General features: G+C 40.6%; 1 protein-coding gene across 7 annotated transcripts in view; it reads left to right on the top strand.

Moving 5' to 3' along the window:
* Nucleotides 1-991: 991 nt before the first annotated feature.
* IBTK (inhibitor of Bruton tyrosine kinase) overlaps nt 992-8,677 on the top strand; it is a 99,841-nt gene continuing 92,155 nt past the window's right edge. For 5 of the 7 annotated variants that reach the window (XM_025444350.3, XM_025444348.3, XM_025444349.3 and 2 more), the window contains exon 1: nt 992-1,193. The gene's annotated coding sequence lies outside the window, so the exon portion shown is untranslated. Of the gene's footprint in view, nt 1,194-1,450; nt 1,743-8,677 lie in introns of those variants that run through there. The other 2 variants (XM_049092284.1, XM_025444346.3) reach the window with 2 other exon arrangements.

The following is an 8,677-nucleotide window of genomic DNA, read 5'->3' as shown; positions in this document are numbered from 1 at the left end:
ATGTAGTCCAACGCCTCCGTTTTATAGATGAGAGAACTTGTATAATTGACAACGTGGCCGAGCTGGACAGGCAACTCCTAACTGCTAATGCTGTTTGTTCTGAGTCAACCTACCCCTCCTTGAACATTTACTGGATGCCTAGTGTATGAGGCATTTGGCAGGAGAGGTTCCGGCTTGGTAGGCCACTACTGACTTCCTCCTCCTCCTAATGCTGATACTTTCTTACCCGCCCACCCCCGCCCCCTCCGCGCTTTTTTACCCCCCCTTTTTCTCCACTGCATTACTTTTATTTATTTATTTTATTTTATTTTATTTTATTTTATTTTATTTTATTGCATTACTTTTAAAACCGGCCTTGGATGCTGAGTTAAATGGGGAAAAGCGTAGTGCAAGCCCGGCGTCAGTGACGGGACCCTGGTGGGCAGCAGGTCCCAGGAGCAATCTAGAAAGGCAGTGACGCCTTCGGACCAAAGGAGTGACTCTCCTACAATCCGGGTGTACGAGGTGGAAGGGAAGGGCGATGCTGCGTCTCTGCAAGGCAACGCCTTTGGCTTTTCCGTGACCCCACTGGTAGGGCAACGGGAGAACTCTCCTGTGCAAGATGCCTACGCATTTGGCTTCTGCAGCAGGGTGACTGGCTGCCCAGGGCATTCGGCCAGGTCTCCGGGGCTCTCTCCCCACCGGGTTTATCCTGAATTCCAAGTCTGCAGCTGACGTTCCTACCTAGGCCGCCACGGCTGACCCTGAAAGGGACCTTTCCACCACCGTTGTTGGCTGACAGCCCTCAGCGGCCGCGCGGCCCCGCCCCGCCCCGGCCTGCGCCGGGGGCCAGAGGCCGGCAGGGGTCAAGTTCCCTCAGGGGTCCCGGGAAAGGCCACAGCTGAGGGGCTGCCACGCGAGGCCTTCTGGGCGGACCGCAGCCAATCCTCAGGAGGCACACACGAGCCGCAGCCAATCAACGCCCGTCTTATTCCTGGGTCCCGCCCGCCCCGGCCTTTTCTCCCTGCCCCCCCCTTCCCCGTGCCTGTAGTCGCGGCTGAAGCTGCAGCCGCCTCCACAGCTGGCCGGGGTCTGAGGATCGGCCTCCTCCTGGCACCGTCGGGTTTCTCCAGTTGTCTTCACTGAGGATGTGTCCCTGCGCCGCTGTGTGCCCGTCTCGCGGAGACCACCGGCGCACTTTCATCTAGCGACTGGTGAGGGAGCGCTGTGCGCGGCCTCCGCGTGCGGAGCGGGCTGAGGCGCCGGCGCTCTTCAGCCGGGGGGCGGTGGCACAGTATTCACTTTCCCGAGGGTGCGGGTGACCGGGGACGCCAGTGGCGCGGGTGGGCCGCGGGGAGGGAAGCCAGTGGCTCGGAGGCACGGAGCGGGCCGAGTGGCCGGGCTCCCTGCCTCCGCCTTCCCGCAGCCTCGCGCAGCGTATGAATGGTCTGTTGTGCGACGTGCTACGTTGCCGTCTTGCCCGACACGCCCTCCAGCGTTGTTGCCTTGCTAGTCTCAAGACAGTTGTCCGCGTCGCTTCCCTTCAAGCCTGGGACTCGAATCCGTTCTTTGAAGCGTTGCCCCTTCGTAGGGCCACCTATTTTTATTCCACTATGGTGACACTGACTCTGAAATTCTGCGTCAGTCGACCATTACGTGAAAAGGGACCGGTTCTTTATTGGGGGTGGGGGGACAGGACAGAGGCTTTTTATTGTGATCATGCTTCCCTGGTTCTAAAAAGTTGTAGTTCAGCAGCAAAATCGGTGAGCACGGACATTCTTGACGACTGTTCTCCAGCCTAGTTAATAAAACTTAAAGATATTTTTCAGGAAGCAGAAATTGATGTAGCTGCCCCCTCCCCCCTCCCATGCTTCCAAGCAGGGCGTTTGAAATTCGAAATTTATCAGAATTACTGAAAGAATGTGACTTCTGTGAGTGTGTTTCTCTACCCAGGATGTACCGATTCACATCCTTGCATAGCCGCTTCTTGATCTTCTCACTCCTTTCTCTGTTTTGAATTCCTTGATTTTTATTGGTTTTGGAAACAAAGATGAGGACAGAAAGGTCTGCTTTCTTTCTTTTTTTTTTTTTTTTAAAGATTTTATTTATTCATGATTGAGAGAGAGAGGGAGAGAGAGAGAGAGGCAGACACAGGCAGAGGGAGAAGCAGGCTCCATGCAGGGAGCCCGACGTGGGACTCGATCCTGTGTCTCCAAGGTCAGGCCCTGGGCTGAAGGTGGCGCCAAACCTCTGAGCCACCCAGGCTGCCCAAGGTCTGTTTTCTAAAAAGAATTTGTTACAGATACTTGCGGAAACTTAAGAGTTTACTTCAAGAAGTTTTTTAAAAAATGGCTGTTCCATGATTTAAAAAAAAAAAACCCAAACCCCAAAGAAACTTGTATTGAGGGTTCTTAGTATACTAAATTTTATGAAGGAACTTACTAAATTCTTTTACACTCATTATACTTTTGGACCGTATAAAGTTCACTAGACCATAAGTGAATTTACCTATTACATAAAGGAGCTCCGTATTACTTGGTTTATTATTATAAGTAATATCAAAGTCAGTTTACTGTTATCAATAGGTCAGTAATTTATTGCTACATGTAGAGATGTGCTTGCCCCCTAAAACTTGGGAGAATTTTTCTGTTGTGAAACTGAGTATTGCTCTGATAAAGCATTGAAGTTTCTGTTTTGTACCAAGAAAATATTTGGGAAAACGTTAGACTAAAATAATATTGATGAAGCAAAATTACTAATTTCCTAAGGAAGGAAGTGCTTGTGTTTTAAAATTGTTATGTGAATTATTTTCAGGCTTATAGAAGGAATTAAAAAAAATTAAACTCTTTAATTTTGAGTTACATTTGTAGCTTTGTAACAGTTAATATAGATACAAGTTTAAAAGAAAGATATTTTGGTATTAGTGCTTTTACAAATCTACTTACTGATTATATATATATAGAGAGTGAGACATAGGGAGAAATAGGATATCCAAGAACTTAAAACCTTTGTGTACATAAGGGACATACTAACAGGGCAAGTTATTATCATCAACTTTGCAGATGGAGAAATAGGACTAGGGAGATTAAGTTATTTGTCCAAGGTTTTAGATAGTAGGAACCTAATTCTTATGACTACAAATAACGATAACTTTTTTCATACTACACTATTCTATTTCTCACTAAAGATTTCCTAACTGCATTTTGAGAGAGCAATATGAGTAGAGTAGAATAGATAGAATCTAGAGTAAACTTTTCTGTATTTGTGATTTTGGATAGGCTACTTAAACTTTCACGTAAATTTCCTTTCTGTAAAATGAAGGTTCTCACATATAAAGGGGCAATATGAGTCTGAAATTTGAGTAAAGCCTGTGGTTGTCTGTATCATAGTTCAGAAGATGGTCGATATCTGTTTTGTAACTCATGGGCACGTTGGCAGTCATGTAAGGGTTTGAGTGAAAAGCATTCCAAGCAGAAAGGACTCTAATATAAAGTAATGCCATTTTGTGACCTGTATACTAATATGTCCTCTTCCCCCTACCCACCATTCTTTTTTTGAAACATTTGTTGGGTGCTTACATATGAATAAATGATCTCATTTATTTTTCAGAACAACTCAGGAGATAAATAGTTGTTCCCCACTTTTTGCAAGTGAGAGAATTGAAGCTTAGGAAATTGTAATGTGTCTAGGATTATTATTTTTTTTTAATTTTTTTTTATCATGGTCACAGAGAGAGAGAGAGAGAGAGGCAGAGACATAGGCAGAGGGAGAAGCAGGCTCCATGCACCGGGAGCCCGTCGTGGGATTCGATCCCGGGTCTCCAGGATCGCGCCCCGGGCCAAAGGCAGGCGCCAAACCGCTGCGCCACCCAGGGATCCCTGTCTAGGATTATTTAGTCAGTGGTGTACTAATGGGTTCCTAGCTCCGGTGTTCTGAATTTAGATCTGAATTTTACATGCTACATGATCTTCAGGCCTAATTGATATCCTCTTCCTGAGATCACAAGACTAACCTTAACACATAAAACATAGATATTGGGCTTAGATTTGTCAGAGAATGGCATGATGAGATTTGTGTTTTAGGAAGATACCTAAACTCCTAACCAAGGATAAGTGGAACAATTATGAGGTCTCTACTTCTACTGGCTAACACCTTTGTGGTGGCTCAGTGCTCAAGGCTGAACAAAATTGCCTGTAGCTAGCTATACTGCTCCAACTCCGTTTCCCATCAGCATTTTTATATTCACATATAAAACAATTTTTCACCTTTAATTTTTATTTGTTGGTTTTTAAAAGTTTGTTTTGTTTTTCTAATTTCCAAAGTATTTAACCCTTACTCTACTTCTTGGCTGTTCTATCTATAATCAGGCTAGAAACTTGGGAGTTCACCACATCTTGTCAGTTCAAGAGCTTAAATATATCTAAGTGTGTCTCTGAATCGCTCACTTTCTTTAGACCTAAAGAAAGGCACAGAAAGCTGTCTATAATCTGACTCATCTGTGTGTATATATTAGGCCTCACTCTTTTCTGTCTTCTGAATTACTTGGAATTTTCAGAATAGACCAAAATGATTCTAATGCTTTCATTTATATTTATTGTTCCCTCTGCCTTGAATGCCTACCCACCCTAAATTTATCAGGCAAACATGTACATCCTGATGTGGGAAATATCTCTTTCTTGTCAACTCCCTATTTCTATGAGTCACTTGCTTTATCTTTATTATAAGTTTATAATCATGTTTTTATTGTTTAAATAAAATCAGTCTCCTTTATCAAATTGTGATCCTTTGATGGTAGATTATAATAGGTAATAAATTTTGTTCATTGAATGCAGATGTTAAATGAGCTGTAGTTTCACTTAAGTATTATCCATGAACTTGTATTTTTTTTCATGTTATCTAAAATATTTGTATTTATTTTGCATTTCCAGTACCTTGTGACCTGCTGTGGATTCATTGGAGAGGCAGTAGTGTAGTAGAAATAGCGTGGACTTTGCTGTTAAACAGATCTATGCTTAAATTCTAACTCCTCTTTTATTGGTGCTATGATTTGGGTGGCTTAAACCTCTCTGATATGTAAGATATCCAGTATGTATCAGGTGCTTAATAAATATTTATTTTCATTGCTTTCTTTGCCTTCAGTAAGCATTTGCTGAATGCATAAATAACATTTACACTGGTAATTGGAAATACGGGCCTGGAGTTTAGGAAAGATGTGAGGGTAGAAGACATATTTGGGGGTTATGAGCATATCAGTTACAGTTAAAAGCTAGAAAGAGATTGAAATTACCCAGGGAGAATATGAAGTAGAGGGGAAAAGAAGATTGAGGATGAAACATTGAGAGAAGCCCAAAATTTGAAGGTAAGGGGTAGAGATAATGTCTTTGGAAGATGTGGTGAGATGGAGTCCATGCTTAAATGCTTCAGGTATCCCTTCCTAAATACCTTAGGAGAATGCCAGATTAATGACCAAAAGCAGGTAAGTAAAATAAAATAAGAACTGAAAGTAGTGGAGTGCCTGGGTGGCTCAGTGAGTTAAACGTCTACCTCCAGCTCAGGTCATGATCTCAAGGTTCTGGGATCCAAAGCCATGTGGGCCTCCCTGCTCAGTGGGGAGTTGGCTTCTCTCCCTCTGCCCCTCCCCCTGCATGTGTATATTCTTTCTCTCTCTCTCAAATAAATAAATAAAAATCTTTAAAAAACCAACAACTGTGAGTAGCTAAAAGTATCTGGCAGTTTGGAGGTGATTTTGGTAATCTTAGTGTATGTAGTTTAATTGGAGAAGTATAGAAGTATTAGGGAAACCAGGTTGCAGAGAAGGTGAAACTCAAACATGAATTTTGAGATTAAATTTGTTACCCTTTTGTTACAGAAGTAATATTAGTAATAAAAGATATTATTTGTTGATTGCCTGTTTTGTTCTAGGTACTAGACTAAGCAATTTCATTTACAGTAACCCTGTGAGGTTGGTGACATTGTCTTTGTTTTCAGATGAAGAAATGAGAGATTATGTAATTTTTAGTTATGTAACTAGTAACAGCTGGCATTACTATATTTGAATCCAAATATGTAAGACTCTAAGAAACTCTAGCTCTTAGTCACTTCCATATTTATGTTCATAGTATTCTATATGTTTCTCTATATATTGTAGTATGCTATGATTTTTACATTTAATATTCCCTTTTTTCCCATTTAAATTGTCTATATAGTAACAGTTATGGAATTTTCTGTAGTTATACCTTAATTCTTTCATGTAATGTCTGAGTTATTTGCCAGTAAGTAGTTCTTCTCAGGTATTATGAATACACTAAAACTACAAAGGTGGGAAGATATTTAGAGTCTCCAAAGAATGAAATTAACTACAGTTGACTATTTTGCCATGTATCTCATTTTCCAGTTTTCACATTTTAAACTACTTGAAGCTTTGGTACCTTTTTGTTTTTGATACCAATCAACAGTTGGGATGAATGTTATAAGGCTTATATCAAGTTATAAAACATACAGACTAGTAGAAACAACTGAGGCTAAAGAGGATTGGGAGTCCTCTAATTCTGTGCTGTCACTTCCAGATGGGAAAGTCAGGAAGGGAAGAACTAGTTAAATTTAGGACTTTTGACTCTTAATGTGGTTTGAAATGGGAGTTAAAAGTGCAGATTTGCACTATCTGTGATGCACAGGAGGTTTCCCTATACATACAGTAAACTCATCATATGTCCCCCCCCCCCTTTTTTTTTTTTTCTTGGTCCCTCTAAATAACTGCCTCATAAGTGTTTTTCTGGTCACTCAGTGTGTATTTAAAAAATTAAAATGAGGGGTCCCTGGGTGGCTCAGTCATGTAAGTGTCTGCCTTCATCTCGCATCATGATCCCATGGCCCTGGGATGGAGCCCCGGGTCAGGTTTCCTGCTTGGCAGGGAGCCTGCTTCTCCCTCCCTGTTTCCTGCTCCCCTTGCTTGTGCGTGGGCTCTTTGTTTGTCAAATAAATAAATCATCTTTAAAAAATTAAAATGAATAAAGTATTTTGGGGAATTTAAGTTTTATTTTTAAAATTCATTCAGTTTATTTCAAACAAAAAAAAGCCAGTTGAACTAGTTCATCCATTTCTGCACCCCTACCCCCATCTTAGAAATATCAATCTGTTCTCTTTGTGAGCTTGTTTTGTTTTTTAAAAATACCACATATAAGAGTCATAAGCTATTTTCTTTCTTCTGACTTATTTCACTTAGCATAATGCCCTTGAGGTCCATCCAAGTTGTTGCAAATGGCAAGATTTCATTCTTTTTAATGGCCGAATAATATTCCATTGTGTGTGTGTGTGCGTGTGTATGTATAACTTCTTTATCCATTTATCCATTGATGGACGCTTAGGTTGTTTCCGTATCTTGGCTATTATAAATAATGCTACAGTGAACATGGGGAATCCATCTATCTTTTCAAGTTAGTGTTCTGTTTTCTTTGGATAAATATCCGGAAACGGACTTGCTGGATCATATGGTAGTTCTGTTTTTAATTTTGGGGGGAGCCTTCATACTATTTTCCACAGTGGTTGTATCAATTTACATTCCCATGAATAGTGTAAAAGGGTTCCTTTTTCTTTACATCTTTGCCAACAGTAATTATTTATTTATTTTTATAATAGCCATTCTGAAGGAGTGAGGTAATATCTCATTGTGATTTTGATTTGCATTTTCGTGATGATTAGTAATGTTGAGCATTTTTTATGTACCACTGGGCATATTTGGAAAATTGTCTATTTAGATCTTTTGCCCATTTTTTTTTTAATCAGATGGTTTGTTTTTTGCTCTTGAATTGTATGAGTTCTTTGAATATTTTAGATTGATTAGCCGTTTGTGAGATGTATGACTTGCAAAAATTTTTCTCCCATTCAGTAGGTTGGTTTTTCATTTTGTTGATGGTTTCCTTTGCTGTGCAGGAGCTTTTTAATTTGATGTGGTGCCACTTGTTTATTTTTGCTTTTGTGACTTTTGCTCTTGGTGTCAGATTAAAAAAATAATATCCAAGACCGATGTCAGGGAGCTTACTCCCTGTTTTCTTTTGGGAGTTTTATGGTTTCAGGTCTTATAAGCGTTTAAAACCATTTGAGTTAATTTTTGCATATGATTTAAGATAGGGAACCAGTTTCATTTTGCCTGTGGCTGTCCAATTTTTCAACACCCATCTATTGAAGAGATTGTCCTCTTGCCATTGTGTATTTTTGTTTCCTTTGTTGTAAATCATATATGCATGGATTTCTTTTCCATTGATCTGTGTGTTTCTTTGTATGCCAATATCCTACTGTTTTAATTACGAGTTTGTAATATAGTTTGAAATCACAGGTTGTGCTGCTACCAGCCTTGTTTTTCTTTCTCAAGGTTGCTTTGGCTACTTGGAGTCTTTTTTGGTTTTAAGATTGTTCTGTTAAGTATTTATGATCAGTTCCTTGGAGAAGAGAATTTATATAGAATTTCTGTTATAAAAGTTTTAAAATCTAACCATTATGAAATGGATTGACTGGTTATTTAAAATACGGAGGACTGGGGTGGGCGCCTGGGTGGCTCAGTCGGTTAACCGTCTGCTTTTTTTTTTTTTTTTTAATAAAATAATTTTTATTGGTGTTCAATTTACCAACATACAGAATAACACCCAGTGCTCATCCCGTCAAGTGTCCCCCTCAGTGCCCGTCACCCACTCACCCCCACCCC

The sequence above is a fragment of the Canis lupus genome, chromosome 12 (assembly GCF_003254725.2).
Source record: "Canis lupus dingo isolate Sandy chromosome 12, ASM325472v2, whole genome shotgun sequence".
NCBI classification, from domain to species: domain Eukaryota; kingdom Metazoa; phylum Chordata; class Mammalia; order Carnivora; family Canidae; genus Canis; species Canis lupus.
The sequence above is the reverse complement of the archived record's forward strand: the minus strand, read 5'-3'. Positions and strand labels throughout refer to the sequence as shown.